Below are 25,765 nucleotides of genomic sequence, written 5' to 3' on the forward strand. Positions count from 1 at the left end.
TTTATTTGGAATGTGAGTGAATTGAGAACTCACCTTGAAGACCAGTATTTGCAACGTAAAGCCAATTTTTGGTTACTGGGTAATAATAAAATATTCAAAATGTAAATATTTGTATTGATATAAGACTTTTTAAACTAGGTGATGCCGGGTATCCTTTAGAACCATGGCTTATGACACCACATCGGAGTCCCGACGAAGGCTCTATACAGATGAAATTTAATGAAGCCCATTCGAAGTGTCGCAACATTATTGAACGAACCAATGGGGTGCTGAAAAATCGATGGAGGTGTCTCCTTGGTGCAAGAGAATTACATTACACTCCAAAAAAAGCAGCAAAAATTGTAAACGTGTGCTGCGCGCTGCACAACATATGCATACATTTCAAGGCATACACAGATATGACAGAAGTACAATCCACAGAAGAGCAGGCAACTCAAAACAGAAATCCAGATTTAATACCCTTGACTTCGCCTCAGTATTTGAACGCAGCGCAAAACATACGAAACAACATTGGAAGCTCGCTATAAATTTTAAGGAATGAAAACACATACTTTGAGTTTAATATTTTATTTTCTGTTTTAAATTCATTTTTTCTGCCTTTAAATTCAGGTATCACAATTTAGTACATTTTACTTAATTCCTACTAAAGAGTTTCAGTCTCATTTTCTTACAAAAAATAGAAATATCACGAATAGTGTTTTCTTGCTCGTCATAACACAGTCTTAAATTAAGTAATGTTATAGTCTACAAAATAAAAATAGTTCACGCAAGCATGTATAATACTGATATTAATACTACTATGAAATAAAATAAAAAATAATTCATATTAAAAAAATTTACTAGTCTTATATTTTAGTAAATATTAAAAGGACTATTAAAAAAATCACAAATTCAGGTAGCTTGCTATATACAAGTGTCATGCGACTAGGTATTTTTCTATTATTTTTCTAGCTGGCGGAGCATAAGATTTTCCATTACTAAATTATGCCTTTTCAATTCATCTATTACCTCTCTTTTTAATTTTTCCATTTCCTTATAATGCTTTTTATTAATTGCATATATTTTGTCAATCGCCCTATATATTTTTTTAATATTTTCTTTTTGATCAGTGGAATCTGACACTGCACCCTTTATGGTATCACAGAGCTCGCGTTGAATTGACAATTCTTCTTGAAGAATGTCAGAGGAAGATCTCTTAGATGGCACTCTTTTTGAGGAAGTGGGCCTTTCAATCAAAGCATTTGGGGGGCTCCCATTCATACAAACACTAATAACTGGGTCATAATGCAATACCTCACAATCAATCCCTACCACAGTCTCACTCAATTCCTCAAATCCGTTAGCTAACTCACATTCACTCACTTGGACAATGTCGTCCACAACACCACTTTCCCTAACTGTAGTTCCATCTTCAATTTGAATGTTGCCATTAATTTGCTGCAATATCTTCTTCCTAGATGGCAGTTCAAATTTATTTCCCACTACCTCCACGGATTCCTTCATATTGATCAACTCAAATATTGCCCGTTCTGTTGTGGAAAACTTGTATTCGTTATTTGGGCCACCGCCAGTGCCTCTGGAACTCTTATGGTTGTTCGCTGCTTTTTGACGCACGTATTTTTTTTGATCAGCCCACACCTAGAACACATAAGTTTTAGTCAGCTTGTATGTATTCAACTTTTTCATGAAAATAAGCACCTTTTTCCATTCTGCAATGCATTTTGCTGGTGGTCCGGCTGAGTTCAGCTCTTCCTCAGCTTTACGCCAAAATCTGTGTAAGGCTTCTTTGCCTCCTTTAAAACAACCTTGCGCAATTTCCGGATGACTTTGCATCAAATCGATTAGTAGTTCTATCTGTTGCTTATTTGTACTTTTAGACCTGAAATCAAGAGTAATATAAGAGAATATTATTTTATTTATTACATACCTAATAAAATAAGTAAATTTCAATTCAAAAAATACAATTTACTTACATTTTTATGAAGCGTTCCTTTCAGCTTATCAAGTGAACAATTTCTTTTAAAATGAAGGAAAAATCTCCCTCTCACATTCATAATACCTACTTTTCTCCCATAACTGGTTTCCGCTTTTTCGAACATTGTTCAGAATACGAGGAAAGGGAGAAGTGAAAAAACTCTCACGGAATTTTTATTTAGAATACGAGGAATGGGAGAAGGGAAAAAACTCGCACGGAATTTTCGTTTAGAATTGGGCTGATTGTGTTTGCCCAAAAGGGTTGAGCAACATAAAATATTTTCCGCTTGCCATTGTGCGCATTAAAATAATAATAGCAAACGGTCTTTACTTTTTGCTTGCTAATAAGCGAATGAAGAACGCAAAATTATGCATCAAGTGATGTGCGCGATCATCGCGCTCTCACTAACACATCTGCATTTCAAATTTGCCGACATCTGATGTAGATACATAATGATTGAATTATTGATGTGAATTCACGTCACTGCTTAGCATCGGCCTAGAGATGGCAGTACCCCTTAGTGTTGCTAATATTCGTAACAATACATTGTGACCTTTATTTAAGACTCTGGCAAAGTTCACATAATCATAATGCCTAAGTCATAACCATATTTTTACTTAACCATATCCATTGGCATCGGTTATTGCTGCCTTGGCCTAAAAAATGTAACGATTTTCTAAAAATGAAGAAAATGCAAAAAATGTATATCAAATCCCACAAATAATAAAAGTCACTGAGTCAAAACGTATCCAAAACAAGAAATAAAATATCGAAAAAGTTAATAAATTAACCAACTCAAATACTAATAGATTATGGATTAAACCAAAAACCAATTAGTTGGCTTTGATATGGTTATAGCTAGGGTGTAATGGTATGGTACCATTGACCAATTACATTGATTTTATAAGGTTGTTTGGATCAGATTTTTTATGTAGATATAGATATGGCAAGTTTGCAAGGCCCTTGGATTTATTGTGCTTCAGCCTATTACTGCATGTGGACGCTTTTAATCTATTTAAGCACCTCTTACGGCTTTTTATTACGCGTTCGCAGAGAATGTAAACCAGCGTCTCATCCTACAGCTCTTAACAGAGACATATTTGTTTTATTCCGACTCCGAACGGCATCTGCGAGGCAGATTAGTTTTCACTGTGAGCTTTTTCATGGCAGAAATACACTCTGTGTGTTTGCCAAATCTCTGCCGAGGGGCGACCCCGCTTAGAAAAATTTTCTTCTAATTGAAAAACCTTATTTGTAAAATTTTGATGTTGCTTTGCCCGGGGTGTGAACCCAGGGCATTCGGTGTGGTAGGCGGAGCACGCTACCATTACACGACGGTGGCCGCACTAACTTCAGTTATAGCGTATTAAAATCAGACTGAATCCTTATTCCTTTGCTTATAAATAAAAAAATGTAAGGCGCGATAACCTCCGAAGAGATCTAAGGCCGAGCTTCTCTTCCAATTTGCGTCGTGCTCCTCTTGATTTTCCCTACAAATTGGCCGGATGGGACCTACATGATTTTATGCCGACTTCGAACGGCATCTGCAAGGCAGATGAGTTTTCACTGAGAGCTTTTCATGGCAGAAATACACCCGGAGCGCTTGCCAAACACTGCCGAGGGGCGACCCCGCTTAGACAAATTTTTTCTAATTGAAAAACCTTATTTCTAAAAATTTTGATGTTGCTTTGCCCGGGGTTTGAACCCAGGGCATCCGGTGTGGTAGGCGGAGCACGCTACCATCACACCACGGTGGCCGCTTGCGCTGCTTTTATACGCTCTGTCACCCCGTTCAGATATTTCTTCTAAGGTCTAGACTTTTCGCAAACAGCTGCTTATTTATTTCTTATTTATGTATCTGATATTCACGTTTGTCTTCTAGTTATATGCGTAACTTCTGCTCTTAAATCAGTGGTCACCAAAATTGAAACTGTGGCTGTGTTAGTAAGAATAAAATCATTATGCTGATAGTGGTTTAGTAGTTGATTGAGTAGATTGCACGTATTTTTATGGAGAACGGTAAATTGAGCGACACTGGCGCCATCTCATATGGAAAAGTAGCCAACTCACAGCTTTTGTCGCAAGCAAAGCATAAGAAGAAGAATTTGACATTTGCTTTGGCTAAGGGTGCTGGCACCCTTATTATTTTTCCCACTCGTTGGTAACTTTTCTATCAATTTTCGCAATTAAAAACTGCAATATAACAAAAGAATACAACACAAAATATGTTAGCAAGTATTTTGGTTGTACAGAGAGAATGTTTATAACAATGCTTCGCGAAATTTTGTATGTTAATGGGCAAGGGGAAATAAACTTCAATTGCCAAGTGTGAAGTTCCTTCATATTTATAAACGCAACATCTTGGTTGATTGTGGCGATGTTACTGGAATGCAGAAGCTTATGTTAAATGCATCTATATCACAAATTACATTGTACCGCGGCCTTAACGCTCAAAAAATTATACGCAAATATGCCATACAAACAAAATATTTTGCTAATATTTAATCATTAAAAAATATGCGCGTTGGCTTTTGTTTGCAAAATATCTGTTTGGAAACGCTCAAATAAACAGTAAGTCCCTCTAATGTTGCTACTCCGCTTGTTCGGCAAATACTAAACGAAAGATGATATTAATAGCCGTGTTTTTTACGCGTACATACGTATACGTTTGCGGGTAAAGAAAAACGCTTATCCTCACTTAGATAATGTTTAGGAGACCCATCTAGCAGCAATGGTTAAATACCTAGCTTCAGAAAATGTTGTACCGAAAAGCGGAGACACAAACCACTGTAGCCATTGTGTATGACATATAGCTGAATCGGTTGTGGTGAATAGTGAACACACACCATTTGTAGAGGTAAAACATCGAGGTAGTGTAGGGGTGAAACATAGACACATATTTCAGTTGCATCTGAGTATAATACGTATTCAAATTTAGGAGCACCAATAATTTTCTGCGCAGCAATTTCAGAAGAGTAGATAAAGTTGAACGCTAAGCAGTCCATATAAAGTTTAAGCGTATATGTATATAGATGTAAAAAAAACACAGCTAATGGGTCTGAAGTGAGCGCGAATAATTATTTCACTAGCTGACGCCCACTGTCTTAGATGCTGCCTAAATGTATGTGTTTGAAATATCCTCGAGGAGGGTACGCCCAACAAGAAAGCTATTAGAGTGCTCAGTACAACGGGAGCCTGAAGAATAACTATTACATGTGTATTATTATTTTAATTTATAATTGAAATCCTTTTTACATCACGTGATGCTTACAATCAAAAATTTGCCTTCTGATGAGGACTTTGAAAGGACTAATATGTCCTTCTTTCATCAAGCCAACAATCGCCTGGTGGAAAAAATGCAATACAGAAGTTAAATAAAAATAAGATATTGATTTATTGCATTAATTTAATGATTCTAAGATAATCATAAAAAAAATTAACTAATTGTAATTCATTAAGTCGATTCTTACAAAATTTTAAATATTCATTGCACCAAAGCTGAGATATTTTTGTTCATGCTCAAAGCACCGAGAAACATAGAAAAATGTAAAAAAAGTGAGGTTCAACCGGAGAAATTCTGAGATAATTGAAGTTATGTACGCAAAAAACGGCGTTTTTCCTTACTTTTGAGGTCTTTTACAGGATACACAATTTTTTGGTGATATCTTTCTCCAATCATATCATTTATTACTACTCTTATACTGTTTTCACACAGAAACTTAATGATCTCATTTCACCTTCTAATGAAATCGTAAATTTTTTGCTTTCACACAGAAGTAACTGCTCGATTAGTATGAAGGATGAAATGTCAAGCGAATAAAATGACAATGCTATATGACAGACAATCATGGCGAAACGATACAAGGTGGCAGCATGGTGACATACCTACAAACATAAAAAAATTCCATGTACTTGTAAATTCGATGGACAAATGTCAAAATCGTACTGCGCCGGTAGTTGATGTATCAAATCAAATAAAAAAGGTTATAATCAGCTGTTCGATGCGGCCACCTTGTATCGTTCCGCCATGCAGACAATGACATTTACTTTGACAAATGACATTTTTAAGCACTGAACAAACCAAAAACCAAGAAGCGGAACGCTGCCAACAGAGTTGCATTGTGCTTTTGACTTCATTAGGCATTCGATTAGCTACTAATGAAATAATTATAGATTCGAATTTTGTAGGGAAGATTGAGCTCAATAAGCGTTTTAGTGTAGAAAACTGCCTTTATTATTCAATAAGCCTTCTGTGTGAAAACAGTATTACCCTCCAATTCAAGATATTACGATGTTAATTACGAAACTTTTCGTAAAGTTATGGCTATTTTAAGTTATGTTCTTTGACGAAGTTGTGTAAACAGTATATTTGACTCTTGAAAAGTGCATTGAAATTTGAAAAAAAAATATCTCAGCTTTGGTGCAAAGAATTTTTAAAATTTTTTAAGAATCTAATTAACGAATTACAATTACTTTAAATTTTTAAATACTTTTAATTTATTTTTAAATATGTAAAATGAATTACTATTTATTTTAATTTATGATTATTCTATTAAACTGAAACCAAATTTATATACAACGCTGTTATTTTTATTCAATTGGGATGGGAAATTTAATTCCTGAAGTTTTCTTTTTCATTTGAATCCAATTGGAGATTGATGTTGGAATTCAGATTTATATCACAGAATTTCTCAAGTGGAGAAGTAAGATTATTTACGTATAAAAAATGTGTCGTTTTGTTTGAGAATGGGTTGGTTCTCCAATGGAGGTACAATGGATATTAAACATTGGAATTTGGAAAACGAGTTGGATTTCCATTTGACCTCAAACCAATTTCCAACAAAAATGTTTATTGGGTCTTTGCTGTTAGCTTCGCTGTTTACAAGTGTTGGCTTTAAGGCCACGGTACAATGACATTTTTCATATAGATGCGTTTAACACAAGCTTATGCATTCCAATAACAGCGCCACAATCAACCAAGATGTTGCGTTTGTAAATATGAAGGAACTTCAGACTTGGCAATTGAAGTTTATTACGCGTTTCCCATTCACATACAAAATTTCGCGAAGCACTGTTGTAAACATTCTCCGTATACAACAAAAATACTTGCTAACATATTTTGTGTCGTGTTCGATTGTTATATTGCAGTTTTTAATTGTGAAAAATGTTAGAAAATTTACCAACCAGTGGGAAAAATAATTTCACTTGCAAAGTTTCCCAACATCCTTAGCCAAAGCAAATGTCTGTTCTGCCCGCCTTTGTACTTCCATTCATTTTTATGGAAGCTAAAGCACAAAGCTTTTATATTTGAGAATGGTTGTGTTTTTGTTGAATCACATTTTGTTCGGGCGTTCAATGAATATAAGGAATATGCTCTTGGAGTCTTCTTAGACATTGCCGTGGCTTTCAACAATGTTTCTAAATGGCCGATTATCGATGGTCTTAATTACATTCAAGTACATCCAGCCTTAACTAAATGGATTGGCTGCATGTTAAATTGCAGGAAGATTACATCACAATGGAAATTGTACGACACCACGAAATCAGAGGACAGGGGGACGCCGCAGGGAGGGGTGCTATCACCTCTGCTGTGGACGCTGGTCATCAACCAGCTCAGACGATTCGATGAGGGACACGTAATACTTACGGCTTACGCAAATGACGTTGCAATTGTCATAAGTGGAAAGTTCCTTTCAACGATTAGCTATTTGATGGATCGTTCGCTTCGGGATATTCATACCTGGGTATGTAATGTCGGGTTGACAGCCAACGCGGAGAAGACGGATATGGTCTTGTTTACGAAGAGGTAAAAGGTCCCAAATTGGAACAGGCATAAGATAGGAGTGGTGACCCTACCGGAGAAACCTTGCAGAAAATATCTAGGAATCATCCTAGACAGTAAGCTGTCATGGAAGTCCAACCCGGAGCAGAGGGTGAAGAAGGCCTCAGCGGCACTTAATGCATGTAAAAGAATGCATAAAGTGGCTTAAGTCCTAGAAAGCTTCTGGTGTTTGGCAAGAGGACGGAGTTATTTATAACCTAGGTGCTGGTTTTTGATAGAGTTTTTCAGTTTGGTCGTTAAAATAAACTGCTGGTAACACTAAGGACCCATTCAGTCCATGTGAGGTCCTCATGGACCGGCCAATTCAACCTAACATAACCATTAGATGAAGAGAATATGCGCAAAACACTAACTCATTTGAACTCGCTGCTGAGTTTGCTTATTGATTTCGCCATGGTTTAAATAATTCCACCAAGGCGATTTTCACCATACATACATATGTGACATATGTGACGGCGGCCGCTGCAGCACTGAACTTGCAGTTAGTTATTCGTAGCAATCCTGTACGTAGTGTAAAAGATTTAAAAACTGAATCCTTAAATACAGAACGTTATGGGCTAGTTTTTATATCTATCTTTGTAGAACTAAATGTAAGACGTTTTTAAAGGAAGTTACAGCCCAAATACGCTCAGTATTGTCCGAGATTAAAAAAAAAAAAATAAATGTAAGGCGCGATAACCTCCGAAGAGATCTAAGGCCGAGCTTCTCTTCCAATTTGCGTCGTGCTCCTCTTGATTTTTCCCTACAAATTGGCCGGACGGGACCTACATGTTTTATGCCGACTCCGAACGGCATCTGCAAGGCAGATGAGTTTTCACTGAGAGCTTTTCATGGCAGAAATACAATCGGAGCGCTTGCCAGACACTGCCGAGGGGCGACCCCGCTTAGAAAAATTTTCTTCTATTTGAAAAATCTTATTTCTAAAATTTTGTTGTTGCTTTGCCCGGGAGTTGAACCCAGGGCATACGGTGTGATAGGCGGAGCACGCTACCATCACACCACGGTGGCCGCCATTGTCCGAGATTACCTATTTCCAAAATTCAAGACTTTGATTTTTAATATGTTTAGATAATATCACTTTACTCTTATATGTAGTGTAGTCTTTGAGTTTTGGATTGTAAATTGTAATTTAAATTTTTATACCCAGCTGTACTTGTACTACTTGATTGGATAACGGTTGGTTGTGCAGGTATCAAGAAATCGAGATAGATATAGACTTCAATACATCAAAAGCCTATGTACGTCCGTCCGTCTGTCCGTCCGTTAGCACTATAACTTGAGCAAATATTGAGATATCTTCACCAAATTCAGTATACGGGCTTATATGGTTCCAGAATAGATTGGTATTGAAAATGAGCCAAATCGGACGATAACGACGCCCACTTTTAGAATATCAAAAGTTTAGAAAAATGGAAAAAATGAGATAATTCAAAAACGAATACCGCTAAGCAGTTGAAATTTGGTAGGTGGATTGGGTTCTATGACGCAAACCATAAATTGCAAAAAATTTTGGAATATGGGCGTGGCACCCACCACCCACATTTAGAAGAAGAAAATATGGAAGTTTAACAAGCCGTAATTCAAAAGCCGTTAAAGATATTACATTGAAATTTTGCAGAAACACTATCCTTGCCAAATTATATAGACCAAGTGAAGATAATAAAAATTGGTTAAAGACCACGCCCACTTCTCCTAAAGGTCTTACAACGCAGCCTTATAACACTAGCAACCACACAAAATACACAACAACAGCGTGTCAAGTGCGCATCTGGGTATGTAATGTTTGGTTTCACCCGAACTAAGACTTTCTTACTTGTTTAAAATACTATTTTTTTATTTAATAGCTATCTACACTCAGAAAAAAATACTTACGTAAAATGAGGAAAACATAAACAAACTTTATGTAAATGAAGGAAAATTTTAATGTAATGAGTAAGATTTTTTTTGTATAGCACCTTTATTATATTGAGGGAAAAATTTTTGTTCGGCCTGAGTGCGTCGTAAACCGGCAGTGGGTAGGCGCACAAGGGTCGATCTTGGAGTGGATGGTGCGCTCAAAAGAAATAAATAAGAACACAAAGAGGAATTTCCTCGTTATAATATAATATTTAATTTAGAGTGAAGGAAAATATACACTGTGGTTACAATATTACCTTGGTGTTTTAAGTGACGATGGTGATCCTTGCGATGTGTGCTGGTTGGCGGTCAATCGAGAAAGAGACCGGTTATCCCGTTGAGGACAACCGCTAAGCCGCGAAAAAGTCCTCTGGTATTAAGGAGGGGAAAAAAAGCCACACACACAACAGCCCCCACATATACGTGCATGGGTGCTGACAACCCGCACACACACGTGCATGCGTATGAAACGCATGCAGGTGCATGCATGCACACAAATGCGGCGTGAGTGTGGGTGGCTGGAAATATTATTAAAACGTTAGGGAGGGGCGCCGTCAATCAGATAAAAGTTAGGCATTGGGCCTAAACATGCCGCCCCCCTTGCGGTACGCAACATCACAGTCCGCCAAGGATCACCGACCGTGAAGAAGAGAAAAAAAAATAAAAAACTTATAATTAATTATATCTAACTTAACATAATGCCGGACAGTCCGCCGGCTTGGCGGCACGCAAAATGGTGGGAGCTTGGTTGCTGCTGCCTCGGTCATTCACCAATTTTCCCGTTATGGTGTAAGGCGTGATCCAGGTTTGCCTAGAGCTAGGGATTGCGAAAAGAAGTAAGAAGATATACGTGTTCATATTTCTTGCCGTTTATTACAAATTCATTGGAAATTCTATGCTTGTGCATTTTGCGTGAAGAAAATTCAATAAAAAATAACTTATTGTAATGATACAAGCTTTTAAAACGCACACCTCCATTGTGACTTCATACAAGTGGCGAATTTTCGATAAAACGTTCACAATAGTGAACAGCGAGTGAGTATTAATATGTTTTCTGTATACAAATTGAAAGCTGATTTGAAACAAATGTGCAATTCATGGAACTTCAATTTAATAACGGCGAACACAAGAAAAGGAAACCTTTCTTCCATTCTCTGGCCCTTCGCGACAGCCGTTCTCCTTGTCAGCTATGATTTGACACGTAGGCATGGCAATGGAGGGATAGAAAGATTTTTCACTTGTACGAACTCACAATGCACACCTCTTGCGACTGTGTACAACAGAAATTCAATAAAATAAAAAGGATAAAAAGTGTAAAATTCATGTATTTCGGTCGTTACCGAACATTTTGCTGTTAGGCCTTCGCTGTGCCCGAGAGTACCCAACCGAAGATGGTACTCTGAGCTAACAAAGGGCCAAACGTGGTGGGCAGAATCCCTGGGAGTATTATCTCGGCATATACATCTGTGCCTAGGACGAGGCGGATCGGGGCGGATGAGTAGAACTGCGGATCCGCCAGACGAAGATGTGCGTACGGGGCTGCGATGGCACTGTCGATGCTGGTTGTGGGTGTCGTGCGCCGAAAATTGGCTACGACCGCAGCATGGGTCGCAATCCTTCTGTTCTGTCCGTGTCTTCCTCGGATACGCAGCAGACATCCTGCTTGCCCGCCAATGTTGCTGGTAGGAAGTTGGAGCTCCTGGGCGAGCTCATCCGCAATCACTGTGGTGGGGGAGCATCCGTCGATTAAGGCGCGAACGAGGTGTAGCCGCCCCCCTGCTTCTATTTTCACGACCGCGGTGGGGGTGATCGCTACCGTCGGTATCATGGTGGCGGTGGCAGCTGAATGCGGGGCTAGGAGCCCTGCCCGGAAGGCGGACACGGTGGTGAGCTGCAGCGAGTTGGATCCGTGACTGCGATCTCGTGGTTGATGATGGGTGTGATGTCGTTGTTGCAGGCGAAGAGGCCTTGTCTCCGCTCTGCGCTCGCGCGGTGGTTGCCTTCGTTGAGGGGCCTTAGTTTGCCGGCGAAGAGACCGAGTCTCCGCTCGGCCGTCACGAACATGGCGCTGGACGGTAGATGGGTTGTGCTGGAGCCGCTTCCTTTCGTGCTGCAAAAGCGGTCGATACGATTTGGCTGCTGGTGTTGTGTTTGGGCGAAGAGACCGAGTCTCCGCTCCGGTTCGGTGGATTCGAGCTGGACGAAGAGGCCCAGTCTCCGTTCCAGCATCTGACGCATATAACGATATGGAGTCGTCAATCCGCTCACGGGGTGATTCCAGCTCCTCCTCAACTTGTACACTCCATGGCTTGGAGCGGGCTTCGTGGAGTAGCTGTTCCTCTTCATCAATCGAGGAGATGTGAAGCATCGTGTGATGTTTTTCGCCGCATTTTTTACATCGGCCTTGGCTTGGGCATGCGTTAGAGCGGTGGTCTAGAGCCAAGCAATTTCCACAGCAGCTCCCGCGGATCGCTAAGTAAAGACGCTCCTCGGGTTTTTTGGCCCGAAAGATGGGGCACAGGCGTATGGGATGTTGCTTAAAACAAGCGCGGCATTCCGACGTATAACGCATGACGTTCTTGGCAGCGTTTCGTTTTAAAGCGGCAAAACGACCCATTTTCCTGAAAGGAGTGAAATAGGTTTCAATGGGTCGGGTCATTGTCAAAGTGCATGGGCGAGTGGTCCCTAGTTGTATTATTGGGGATTTGGGAAATTTTATTAACGCGCGCATAAGGGGAAACATCTGTCGCTGCAAAAAAATAATATTCATATGTGGCGTGCATTATGTGCATGGCCTCTTTCCCCGCACGTTATGTGCCGGGGTCTTTAGTGCCTTATTTTGTTTATTTTGTGTCACCCGGCAGCGTTTTAGTTGGCCACGGGCACATTAGTGCTGCAGAAAATGAGCATTTACGATTTTCGGTTCACACATTCTGGTGCCGAACCGGGTAGAAAGTGTATAGCGTGGGTTCTTTTGAGTCGCTGTTATTTGTGTTGTTGGTGCTAAAACCCAACAACTTCCCTGCCCGCCACAAAAAAAAATGTTTGGACAGCAAAATTGTATGCGATGTAAAGAAAAAATAAAAAAATGTTCGTTTTGGATGAGGAGAATCATTTGTAGAATGTATCATTTTCCTCTTTTTGTATTACCTTTCGGTAATTTATGAGAGTTGTTTATTCAACCTTTCCCCAAGTACGCTTCTAGTCCGGTTTAATTGATGGCCTTTAGCAAATGGCACGGTTCCAGAAGGGTAGTTGGCTCCGATACCGATTCCTCAGACTCGGTTTTTTTTTTGGGTACCCGTTTGCATCCTTTTATGCATCCCTAATATAATGTACATTTAAACTCGGCATATATATGTACATACGTTGGTATAAGTATATGGACAGTCAGTGCACGGACTTTACCGCATTGGTAGGTTTGCTAACTTTTCTGGCACATTTTCATTTTCTACTACTACTACTACCGAGGCCCAAAATCTACCAATATTTCAGTATTTTCGCACTGCAAACTTATACTGCGATGATTTGTAAAGTATGGAATTGCCGAGCCCACCCAACTAACATTAGGAGGCGATACTGACCAAATCAGTCAATTTTGAACAATTTCTGAAGAACTTAAACAGGAAATAAATTTTTGAGTAGAGAAATATAGTAACTGAGTACGCGAATATTTTCTGCGCTAATTTTTTCCGGTTTTTTTTTTTTGTTTGAATAATTTGAACGAAAATAAAAGGTTCTACGTAAACGATTACCTTCCGAGATCGGTTATTTTGTGGCAGTACTTTTGGTACCTTGGAATATTGTTGTTGTGATTGGACGTTTTGGTACATGTTTGTCAGTATTTCACACTCACGATACAGGAAAAAAGTGAGTATCGTATAGGCTTAAGCTATGTAGGTATATACGAAGGTACATGTAATTTTGTCTTGTTTACGTGTTTTAAAGGTGTCATTTCCTTGAATTGCGCGTTATTTGTTTTACAATACATTATTAATTGTTTGGTACAAATAGGAACTGTAAATAGGAACTGTAGCTTTTTTTTTTTTTTTTTTTTTTGTCTACTACCATCCCCTTTTTAGAAGTCCGCTCACTGGTACCAGCACACCAACGGCAAAGACAAAGAACGCACATTCATACATACCCGTGTATAGAATGTAAAATTCATATGAATTGAAACAACGGGAAACGTATCGAGTGATTTTCCGTTCTTTCAATTCATGTCTTACTACGGCGTGGAGTACAACCTTTTTTGCTATGGGCAATAATTTTTTGTTAACGCAAAACGCATTAATATAAAATATATTTTCGTTGAAGGTGTAAAAGTGAAATAATAAACCATAAAAATCACCAAAACGAACTGCGAAGAAGAGAAAATTACACAAAAAACGCTGCTTTTTTGCTGTGACAACTGAAACCAGTTAAGCAAATTGATTGTTGCGTTGCACCTAAAATTGTAACCTTCCAGAAATATCTGTTTATTCGTGAAGCAAAATAATCCCTAATTGATGTTTAAAACAACTAAATAATTATTTAAATGTGCTACGACTTCATATTTTCAGGAAATTGAGTAAGAAGTGCTAAGAACGTTGCAAAAGTATTGCGCCTTGCCGGTGATTACATAAGCGCGGTAGGAGAGGTGTTTTACATTATTCGACAGTATCTTGTATAATAATTTTGCATTCGAAGCCCAAAATCAAGAGAAAGTGGAGATTAAGTAGTGGGCGCCACTTATGTTCTAGCATCGTGGTCCTCTGGGCGCCCATTCACATTCAGTTTTACATATAAACGTTGCTGCCAAAGTGGTCATACGCTAAAGACAGCGCAATTCAGATACGGACGGTGCAGCTTTGTATGTACAAAGTATCGCCTTGTGATTGCTAAACGCACGAGCTTTAGGCACAATCGGTACCAATCGGCTAATCCGCGCGTGAAGTGGCACAACTGTATGCTGTTGGTGGTGTATATAAACTAAATGAGAATGATGGAGGAGCTGAGCTTGGGGCACATGGTATGGATGTTCCAAATTGTGAACGTTATGATGCTAGCGCCGATCGGGAATATTTGCCTGCTGGGTCGGAAACTCGTAGTCAGCTTGCCGGTGTGGTTTTGGGTGATCAAGAGGACAACTTTCCACTGTATGCATGTATATGAATGTAGGTATGTATATTTTGTAGGTTATTTAAACATTATATAGATTTTGTTTTCCGTGCTTGCATGATGCCACTGATACTACAAAGTTTTTCACCCTTAACATCAGTTTTTATAACGCCGCTTTTCTTTGGCACGGCACATGGACATCCTATTGGCGAACGGCTCAGCTTGGGCATGGAGCTTAATACTGATATAGTAATTGCTTGCTTCCAACTAACTTACACTACAATTTTTGGTTTTTACTCCTCCTTATTTGCGAGTACTGGGCATTTTATCGCACCATTTCTGGTGCATGCATTTTGTAATCATATGGGCTTACCTGATGTTTAAGATTTATGGCAACAGTATTTAGTGCGTCGTATACTTTTTTCATAATTTGCCATTTCGCTGGTTTAATTGGTTGGATCATACTACTGCCAATAGCTACACAACCTTCATTGTACTCCAATAATTTGTCCTGGACCAATTAGAGGATTGCACATTTCTTTCACAGTCCAGCTGTTGATTACGGCACGACATGGAACTAAATTCGGCCAATAGCTGTAATCTTGGCAAAGTTGAGTTTCGGGGACTTTTTATATAGTAAACATTTTTGAATTGTATGATTACACAATACAAATTTCAGGTAATAACAAAAACTATTGCATAAAAGCTTAGTATGGATGTATGTGCATATATATGTACTAGTCACAAATATAATTCAAATATATAGAGGGGGCATTCCATTTCAAATTGGAAAACAATTAAAATCGCATCGAGATTTGAATGAAATTATGTATGAAAAGCTCTACCAAAAGCAAGAAAATATTTGGTCAAATTTAATGGATACATTAAATTTTATACAAAAGTTTTGACCAAAACGCATCCAAATCATTGGTCGTCATGGCATCGGGTTACTCTCTTAAACTACTTTATCACTACTTAAGGGTAAAAAAAACACCCAATACTCGAAAATTAACAAATTAATAATAAGTCTAATGTTTAACCCGCATTTGTTATGTATGTGTACACAAGTCTACCCCTGAGTGAAGGCCTAGGCTGCTGGTTTAAAAACATCATAGAGACTGTTGACTTCAGTATCCTATCGCGGCTGCGCTTCGAAAACTCCCTATCTGCAAACTTTTGAAAAGTGGCCTTTCTCAGACTTTGGTTGTAGAATGTCCTATTTCAGAATAAGTGAAAGCTGTCGATTTGTTTGCACACATTTGGCAAAGACCAACCTAGAAAATAAAATGAGTTCCTTTAAACCGCTAAATACAAAAAAATACTTTAAAACTGGGAAAGTTGTTACTCCTGATACCGTATACCGGAAGCAATTAAGCGTGCCAACGTTATTAGAAGAATTGGATGCCATCGACTACGTTGACTTCAGTCCCATAGAACCGCACTACCTTGCAGTAACATGTTCAGTGCGCGTACAAATTTACAATCCGATAACGAAATTAGTGGTAAAAAATTTGTCAAGCTTTCAAGCAACTGCATATGGCGGCACCTTTCGGCAAGATGGACGTTGACTGGTGGCTGGCGATGAGCAAGGCTGGGTAAAACTCTTCGATCCACCCAGCAAAACTGTGCTTCGTCCTTTTAAAGGACACAAAGGGCCAGTGCATCGAGCGCAATTCACACACGATCTACTTCATATTGCTAGTTTCTCAGACGATCGCCCCATCAAGCTATGGGACATTTCTACAGAAAAAGCAATGTTAGCCCTTGCGGAACATGAAGACTAGGTACGTGCTGGGGCTGTAAACCCAATGTCACCTGATACCCTTATCTCAGGTGCCTATAATGGGAAAATTAAAAATGTGTGATACGCGCACACAGCAAGTTTCGTTCTCAATTGATCATGGCAGCCCTGTTGAGTCGTTATTATTTTTACCAACTGGTGGTATGTTCATTAGCGCAGGTGGCACAGAAGGGCGTATATGGGATGCCTTTGCCGGATGTCGACTCCTGACAAAAGTATCGCAACATCATAAAACAAGTTTCCCTCTAGGTTCAAAATGGCAGACGTATACTATCAGGTAGTTTGGATCGTCATGTTATGATATTTGATGTTTCCACATATCAAACTGTGCACACACTTGATTTTCCTAATGCTGTGCTGAGTTTGGGTGTAGCACCCGGTGATCAAACTGTTGTGGCTGGAATGGTTGATGGCCTTATTTCCATTCAACATAGGGAAATCGAACGGAAGAAGGATGATGTAAAGCCGAAGCGGTCACAGCACAAAAAATCAACATTTCAGCTCTGTTCAAAATAGATCATGAAATACGTGAACCGTTACAAGCGAAACTAGCGAATTATGACAATTATTTACAAAGGTATGAATATGTGAAATGTTTAGATGCTGTGATGATGCCAGCCATTGCACGTTTCAATCCCGAAGTAACAATTGGTGTCATGCAACAACTGATACATCGTAAAGGTTTTCATCGTGCATTAGCTGGACGTAGTCACAACTTCTTATCCCGCCTGACAACGTTTATATCCCGTTATATTGGAGAGAGTCGATTTATGCGTGTTATTATTGATGTTGTGTCAGCGTTGCTTGATGTTTATACGCCCAAGTTTCACGAATTTACTGGTGAATTGGGTAAAGACTATAAGATTGGCTGGTGTTTTGGAACGCGAAGTTAGTTTGACACACGATTTGTTGGCGCTGCAAGGCTGTCTAGGGCTTCTGGAGTGTGCTTCACGTGGGACCAACCAGATCGACGAGATGATACGATTTGTCAAAGAAGACAAAGATCAATTCAAACAATCTCCTCAAGCTAAAGAGTCGTCCATTTTGACGGTATAGCATATTAAGGGAATGAATAAATAAGACTCTTGTATGCTAATGTAATTTAGAAAAAGAGTTCGTCTGGTTTGGAGAAGTTTTCGAAACAATTTCTGCCAGAAATTTGTATACAACGAAAATTTCCGGAATAATAGAGACGACCCTTTTTTTTTTTTTTAATTTTTAAGAAAAATTTATATGAATAGATAGTATGTATTTTATAAAAAAAACTTTCGAGACGGGGGGTTTTTGAACTGGCATCAGAAATCAAATGGTACTTCACTATGGGGTGGTTATATTCTTATCCCGAAGTCTTCGAGTGCTGTCATAGTGTCAGATTAAAATGGATGAACTCGCATCGTTACTTTTGGGGGAGTTCTAAAACCCTTTCTTTCGAACCGGCAGAGAGATACCTTCAACTGGGACGACATTACACACTACTACATTTGCGTATTTGAATTTTATAGCCATTAAATTAAATGTATATGCATACTTTTAAAGAATGAATACTTTATCGGTACGGGTAAAAAAAAAAAAAAAAATCCGTTAACCCGTTGGTGCCAGTGTATCATTTTGAACACGTTCTCAACACCTTGCATGTGTTTTCGAAAAGAGGCACGTATTTGGGTAGGTGCAACCTCTATAGGTAGTTGAGCATGGTTTTTGATTTGATTGTGTTTATAGTTAAGAAGGAAACGGTTGGTTTCCATTTTAACTATTTTTTAATAGCTGTTTCAATACATACATTTTGTTGGTCTCGCGCCTTTGGCCGAGTGTGTAGGTGTTCTGTCATCCTCGCTCGGGGTGAGCGGGTGAAGTTGGGTTGATTTGCTGTCCTCGCTCTGGGAGAGCGGGAGAATTGTGGGTTTGATTTTGAAAATGAAAAATAATTGTTTTGTGGCAGATGGGGTCTGCATTAGGGTGGTTGATTGGCCTCGGTGGGCGAGCGCTGGGTTTTGAAATTTTGAAAATTTAAAAACAAAGATTATGGGCCGAGTGCCTTTGTTTTCTGTGGCAGACCGAGGGTCTGCGTAAAGGCTTTTCTGGTATACTCGTTCTGGAGAACGAGTGAGTGGGATATTTTTTTTTGAACGGAGGGATGTGGAGGAACGGGGGGGATTGTTAAGCGAAGCTTTTGGTCCTCGCACAATCTATCTCCGTGGGAAGAAGGATCAGTTTGACCAAAGGTCGTCTGACTTGACCCTTCTCGGTTATGAGGTCGACTACACGTACTCGGTTATCTTCTCCGGGGTGTACGTCGACGACTCTACCTAGCCTCCACTCGTTGGGAGATAAGTTGTCCTCTTTGAGGACAGCGAGATCTCCCACTTTTATATTTTCTTTGGGATGCTTCCACTTCACTCGTTTTTGAAGTTCGGATAGATATTCCACCTTCCATCGTTTGCAGAAAGTGTGATGGAGGGCTTTGAGCTTCTGCCATCTGTTTATTATGGAGGCCGGGCTTTCGGTCACATCCGGTTCTGGCGGCGCCAGAAGATGGCTGCCTGTTAGGAAATGTCCTGGAGTTAGGGGTTCCAGGTCCGTTAGGTCATTCGACCCCGGACTGAGAGGGCGCGAGTTGAGGCACGCCTCAATCCGGCACAAAAGTGTTTGGAACTCCTCCATAGTATATTTGTGGGGAGAAGCGATCTTTTTGAAGTGGCTTTTGAAGCTCTTCACTCCCGCTTCCCACAAGCCGCCCATATGTGGAGCGCCAGCGGGAATAAAATGCCAAGTTAATGCTTGATGGCTATACTTGGAGACTGTTTTGTCTCGGCTTTCTGCCAGGAAGGCTTTGAATTCCGATCGTAGAGATCTGGAAGCTCCGACAAAGTTCGTACCATTGTCGGAGTAGATGTTCTTCGGACATCCTCTTCTCGCGATAAAACGCGAAAAGGCCGCGAGGAAGCCTGGGGTACTAAGGTCACTAGTGGCTTCTAAATGGATGGCCTTAGTGGAAAAGCAGACGAAAAGGCATACGTAGCCTTTTGACAGTCGACATCCCCTACCGCGGTAGCTTTTGATGTCGAAAGGCCCTGCAAAGTCTACCCCGGTATTGGTGAACGCGCGGGTAAAAGTAGTCCGTTCGCAGGGAAGGGTCCCCATAAGTTGGGACTGTACCTGCTTTCGGTGAATAATGCAGGTTTTGCACTTGTGGATGATGGCTCTGATCATGGTCTTGACATTCGGTATCCAGTATTGGGTTCGGATAAGACGGAGCATGAGCTGGTTCTCGCCATGAAGGGAGTCATGATGAGCCATCATAACTGTAAGGCGAGACAGCCTACAATTGTACGGCAAGATGATCGGATGACGCTCATTGTATGACATGTCCTTTGAAGCCCCTAGACGCCCCCCTGTTCTAATAATATCATCTTTGTCGATATATGGGTTGAGTGACAGTATTTCACTCTTTCGATCGATAGGTTCCCTATTTTTCAACTTTAAATATTCTGTCCCGTAAAATTGTTTCTGGCAGACTCGTATTAATGCTTGAGTCGTTGCCTTAATCTCATCGGCTGAGATTATGCACGACCTTTCGTGGAACATTGCTTTAGTTTTTGGGTGAGTTCGTTTATAAAATCTCCTAACATAGGAAAGAACCTTTAAAGCCCTGGGTAAATTTGAAAAACGGTCGAGAATATCTACATGATCTACCCTTGTCGTGGCATATGTTTGTGCCCTCTTCTCCTCAACGGACGTTTTGTATTCGGTCTCTTGTGCTGGCCAGTGGGAATTGTCTTCTTGCAGCCAAGAAGGTCCCTGCCACCACAACGAATTGTTGGTCAACTCTGATGCAAGTAGTCCTCTGCTTCCTAGATCCGCTGGATTAGATTCCGAGTCCACGTGAAGCCAGTCCTTGCTACCGACCATATCGATGATCTTAGTGATTCGGTGTGCGACGAAGGTTGACCAGGAACAGGGCGGCTTTCTTATCCATGCGAGTACGATGGTTGAATCCGTCCAGAGGTGAACTTTTACGGGTCCCAAATGAATATTTCGGAATATTGATTCCATCATTTCTGCGAGAAGCACGGCGCCGCAGAGTTCTAAACGTGGTAGCGAGATGGTTTTCACTGGAGCTACTCTGGTTTTTGCTAAGAGTAAGTGAATGAAAAACTGATCGTCTCTTTTTACGCGCATATATATCGCTGCAGCATATGCTTTCTCGGAAGCGTCACAGAAGCCGTGGATTTCTATTTCGCTTTCCGGGGAAAAATTTACCCACCGCGGTATCCGTATGTTATCTATTTCGCCATAGTGTTGGGTGAAGGTTTTCCACCGTTCTAATGTATTTGGTGAGACAGGCTCATCCCATCCGGTGCCTTCTAACCAAATATTCTGCATTAATATTTTTGCTACTATGACCATTGGTGCAAGCCAGCCTAAAGGGTCGAAAAGTTTGGCTATAGCGGATAGGATTGCGCGTTTGGTGATGTTCTCGCCCTTCTCTAAAACTCCTGCGGTGAAGTAAAACATGTCTGAATGCGCGTTCCATCGTATTCCGAGTGCCTTCACCGAGCTAGCCTCTTCAAACGCTAGGAAGTCCTCGCTGAGCAAATCCGTTTTGGGGATGTCCTGAAGGACTTCTTCACAATTGGATGTCCACTTGCGCAATGGAAAGCCAGCTGAGTGTAATGCTTCGCGAATCTCGTTCCTTGCTTTGATAGTGGACGCTATTGTATGCCCTCCAGATAAAACGTCGTCGACATACATACTTTCGCGTAATATACCCGATGCTATTGGGTGGGTATTTTCTACATCATTAGCCAATTGTAGAAGTGACCGTATCGCGAGGTAGGGGGCGCAGTTTACACCAAATGTGACAGTCTTTAGTTCGTAAAGACTGATGGGTTCGTTGGGGGATGTTCGATGGACAATTCTTTGAAATTTGGCGTGATTATCGGTCACCCAAATTTGCCTATACATCTTTTCTATGTCACTATTAAAGACAAAGCGATACAGTCGCCAACGTAAAATTAAAATAGGCAAGTCTGCTTGGAGTACTGGACCTGGGTGGAGTATGTCGTTTAGACTAATGCCATTTGCTGTCGGACTTGACGCGTTGAAGACGACGCGCACCTTGGTGGTGGTACTTTCCGCCTTTACAACGGCGTGGTGGGGCAGGAAATAATTATCCGAATCGTCGGATGGTACATTATTTTTAATTTTTCTCATATGTCCAAGCGTTTCGTATTCGGATAACACCCGAACATACTCTTTCCCTAACTCTTGGTTTTTCAGTAATCGCCCCTCATTTCTGAAGAATTGTGAACATGCGCGCTTTAGAGACGGTCCTAATGCAATATTCTCAGGGTAATCCTCCCTGAATGGTAGCGAGACTGTATATCTTCCACTTTCATCACGTTTTGTTGTGTCCTTAAATAATTGTTCACAATACCTTTCTTCTTCATTAAGCATTTTGTTTTTGGGAACATTTTCTACCTCCCAGAAAGCTTTTAATTGGTTGTCCAACGCAACCTCGTTGTAGAATGACATGATGCTCTTCGTTGGACTCGGTGCTTCGATGCGACCGGTTAGTATCCAACCGAACACTGTCTCTTGGGCCAAAAGTGTATTTAGTACATTCTTTTTCAGACCACTCAGTATAATTTGGGGATATATGTCTCCTCCAAGTATGAGGTCTACATCTTCGTTGATGTAGAACCTCTTGTCTGCCAAAACCAAGTCTGGGAATGCCTGCATAGTCATGACGTTGATATGGCAGGATGGAAGATTCCCAGTGAGTTTGGCTAGGACTAGAACGGGTGTAGTCAGGCTGAAGCAGGCATCCACTGGTGAACGTAATTCAATTTTTGATGCTTCTTTCACCTGGGCTGACACCGAATTTGTGATGCCTGAAACTTGGGCATGCATTTTTCTCGCTGGCAAATTGATTCTGCGTTTCAGTCTTTCAGTTATAAAGGAACATTCAGACCCTGAATCAATTAATGCCCGTGCGGAGAAGTCGGTACCATTATGGCGAATGTGTACGCGAGCAGTTCCTAATAGCACGCCTGTGCTGGAATTGGCATGACAGGATTTTACATTCTGGTTCGCAGATTGTCGCGCCTGTGCCGAAGTTGTTGGGCTATTATCCGCATCTTTGAAAGGATTGCGTACAGCCGTGTGCTGAGATGTATCCGCATGCAGGAGCGTGTGGTGACGAGAGTGGCATTTGGAACAGTTGTAGGAACTGGTGCACTTCGTCACGGTGTGTCCTGGGGATAAGCAATTCAGGCAGCCACTTGTGGATTTTATAAATTTAATCCTTTCTACTGGGGTTAAGTCGCAGAAGCGTGAACAGTTGCGTAATCTGTGCTCCGTAGATTTGCACATTTTACAAATTGATTTTATTGTTTGCTTGGATACTTTCGTTTGAAAAGCACCAAGTCTTTTCGTAGGGGTTTCCGTTGATTGTCGCGACGCGTTTGGTTTTTGCACTTTCGAAGTGGTATGCCCTGTAAAACCAGACACTGTTTCAAGTGTCTGAAACCGATTAGACAGGAATTTATCCATATCCTCCCACTTGGATATGTCCATTTTATGGTCTATACTTTGCTTCCAAAGAGCCAGCGTGCTCTCTGGTAACTTGGTTGAGCATAGATAGGTCAGGATTGCATCCCAATTGGAAGTGTCAATTTTGTGGCATTTGAGGGACGAAATACAATTATTTATATCATTTTGCAGCTTTTTTATTGAACTGCCACACTCACTTTCTACCTTTTTTAAGTTAAATAAAATTTGTAGTTGTGTGTTAACTAAGATACGTTTGTTTTCGTATCTTTCACACAAGTTTTTCCAGGCCATCTCGAAACCTTCATTTGTGAGAGGGCATTTTTTTACGATATCTTTTGCTTCGCCCTGCGTTTTGTTGTTGAGATGGAATAACTTTTCCACCCCTTTCAAGCTGGAATTGTTTATATAAATTGCCGTGAAAAGGTCGCGAAAAGTTGGCCAAGACAGATAATCCCCTTTAAAAACTTCCGTGTCGCAAGCAGGGAGGCGAATTTTATGCCCATGAGGTTCTTGCTCAGGGTTGACGTTCTTTTCATCCTTCTTGTATTTTTCTGCCTCAGCAGATATAGACGCTGAACATCGCACGTAGATTGCGTATGCTGCCTTTTGCTTCTTTCTGATCGCCATAACGTCATCCGCTGACACCTCATCAGATCCCAATAGCGAATCAAACGCAGACTTTACCTTCTTCCACAAGAGCCGCAACTCTTCCTGCTGTATTGCAAGGGTGTGTTTGCTATGGTCGCTCTCCGGAATAAGGCTGTAATCTTTATCAAACTCTGCGATTGATTCTGCTAAACGGATGTAGGTTTCCATTGTTTTATTTACGTTTACTAACGAGAAAATTTCCGATTAGAAAAATAGAACTCTTCTGAGTTAATATGCCTGCCCAGCCCTAAATAAAAACTATTGAACTTCGAGTTTATTATTTATTTTGTTTATTGCAGACTTTTTGTCTTGGTAGCGACAACGAAAAGGGTTTATTTTATGGACTTTTTGTCACAGCAGCGACAACAGAAAAAGGTTTAATTTACAGACTTTTTGTCTCAGCGGCAACAATATTTTCAATCAAGAATACTTGGTTGAATATTTCTCAAAATATTTACATGTACGAGCTAGCTCAGGAAATAAGAGTACTCGACTATAAAGTTGCGGACCCCGACCAGAAATCGACCGACGTTTTTCTAAATTTTTGATGTTGCTTTGAGCGGAGCATGCCACGGCGATCGCCATACACTTGTATACATCATATTAACTGCTGATTGGAACATCACCCTATCTAAGCTGCAGTTTCGAAAATTCCCTATCTCCGAAAACGTTCGAATAACGCCCTACAGAATTGAAACAAACAAACACGCCCTATCAGAATTCGGTTGAAGAACAACCTATCTCAGAATTCTTAGCGGATTTTCTCCAATTATAAAATACGCCAATTGTCTACTGCCAATTTACGGCAGATTCGTAACTGTGCAATTATCACTTTTCAAGTCCTTTAGCGCGATTCATCAATTCGCCAATAGTCAAAATCGACAATGAAAACATGTGTCTGTTTTTTTAAATCGATTTTTTGGGCTTGCAAATGTTAGTGAATAACAGAGTTGTTAAAATTATGGTTAAGCTAGAGTACCGTTGATGAATATGCCTAAAAAAGGTAAAAATAGCGCTACTGGCCTGGCTAACGGACCCCTATTTTCTATCTGCCCTCTCTCCTCCTAATCTGCAAAAACATACATTTCTTTGTACATCTATTTAGCATTCACGCTAATGAAATTTACTTAAAATTCAAAAGATCCTAAGTACATCAAATATTTAATCAATCAATATCTATGTTATCTAGTGCAAGTAACTAGTGAATACCTGTGAGCTATTAGCACTTAAGTAAATAACAACAGGTGGATGGTAAGATACAAGAAATGAAACTGAAAATTTTACCGGAAACTTTTCAATACCGAAACATTTCTTAAGCAAACTTTATTTAAATGAAGGAAATTTTTAATGTAATGAGTAAGATTTTTTTTTTATAAAACTTTTTCTAAATTGAGCGATAAAATAAAGTAAAATAAACAAAATTAAATTATATAAAATCTAATGAAATAAAAGTAAAATAAAACGAAGTTAAATTAAATCGATTATTAATTGATGATTAGTCCTCGAGTTATTAATTTGTTATCAAAAAGTTGGCGATTACTTACGAAAAGTAATCAAAAGAATATCAATTTATTTTCTGAAACTTATAGATTTGTTATCGGAGTGTTTCCAATTTGTCATTAGCATGTTTTCGAGAAGTTATCGATTTTGTTATCAAAATTTTATCGATTTGCTATCGAAAAGCTATCGATTTCTTATCGGAGTGTTACCAATTTGTTATTGGCATGTTATCGATTAATTTACGACGACTCATAGGCCTGTTATGAAACAAATACCGGTTAAACCTCAATATAAAAACAATAACACTTGTGTAACCCTTCGATAACAAGCCGATAAGGAACCAATAAGAAGACGATGACAGGCTGATAACAAATCGATGGCAAGCTAAAAGCAAATCGAAGACTCGACGATACTAATTCGCTAAAAACCCCGAAACCTTGAACCTAAC

General features: G+C 39.9%; 1 long non-coding RNA gene and 1 pseudogene across 1 annotated transcript in view; both read left to right on the forward strand.

Moving 5' to 3' along the window:
* The first annotated feature begins 13,959 nt into the window (after nt 1-13,959).
* Nucleotides 13,960-25,765, forward strand: part of LOC137236044 (uncharacterized) — a 103,121-nt gene continuing 91,315 nt past the window's right edge. The window contains exon 1 of the long non-coding RNA XR_010948228.1: nt 13,960-14,873. This is a non-coding gene — a long non-coding RNA (uncharacterized lncRNA). The remainder of the gene's footprint in view (nt 14,874-25,765) is intronic.
* On the forward strand, nt 16,100-17,670 carry LOC137236048 (U3 small nucleolar RNA-associated protein 15 homolog; annotated as a pseudogene).

The sequence above is a fragment of the Eurosta solidaginis genome, unplaced genomic scaffold (genome assembly GCF_040869045.1).
Source record: "Eurosta solidaginis isolate ZX-2024a unplaced genomic scaffold, ASM4086904v1 ctg00001273.1, whole genome shotgun sequence".
Lineage (NCBI taxonomy): Eukaryota > Metazoa > Arthropoda > Insecta > Diptera > Tephritidae > Eurosta > Eurosta solidaginis.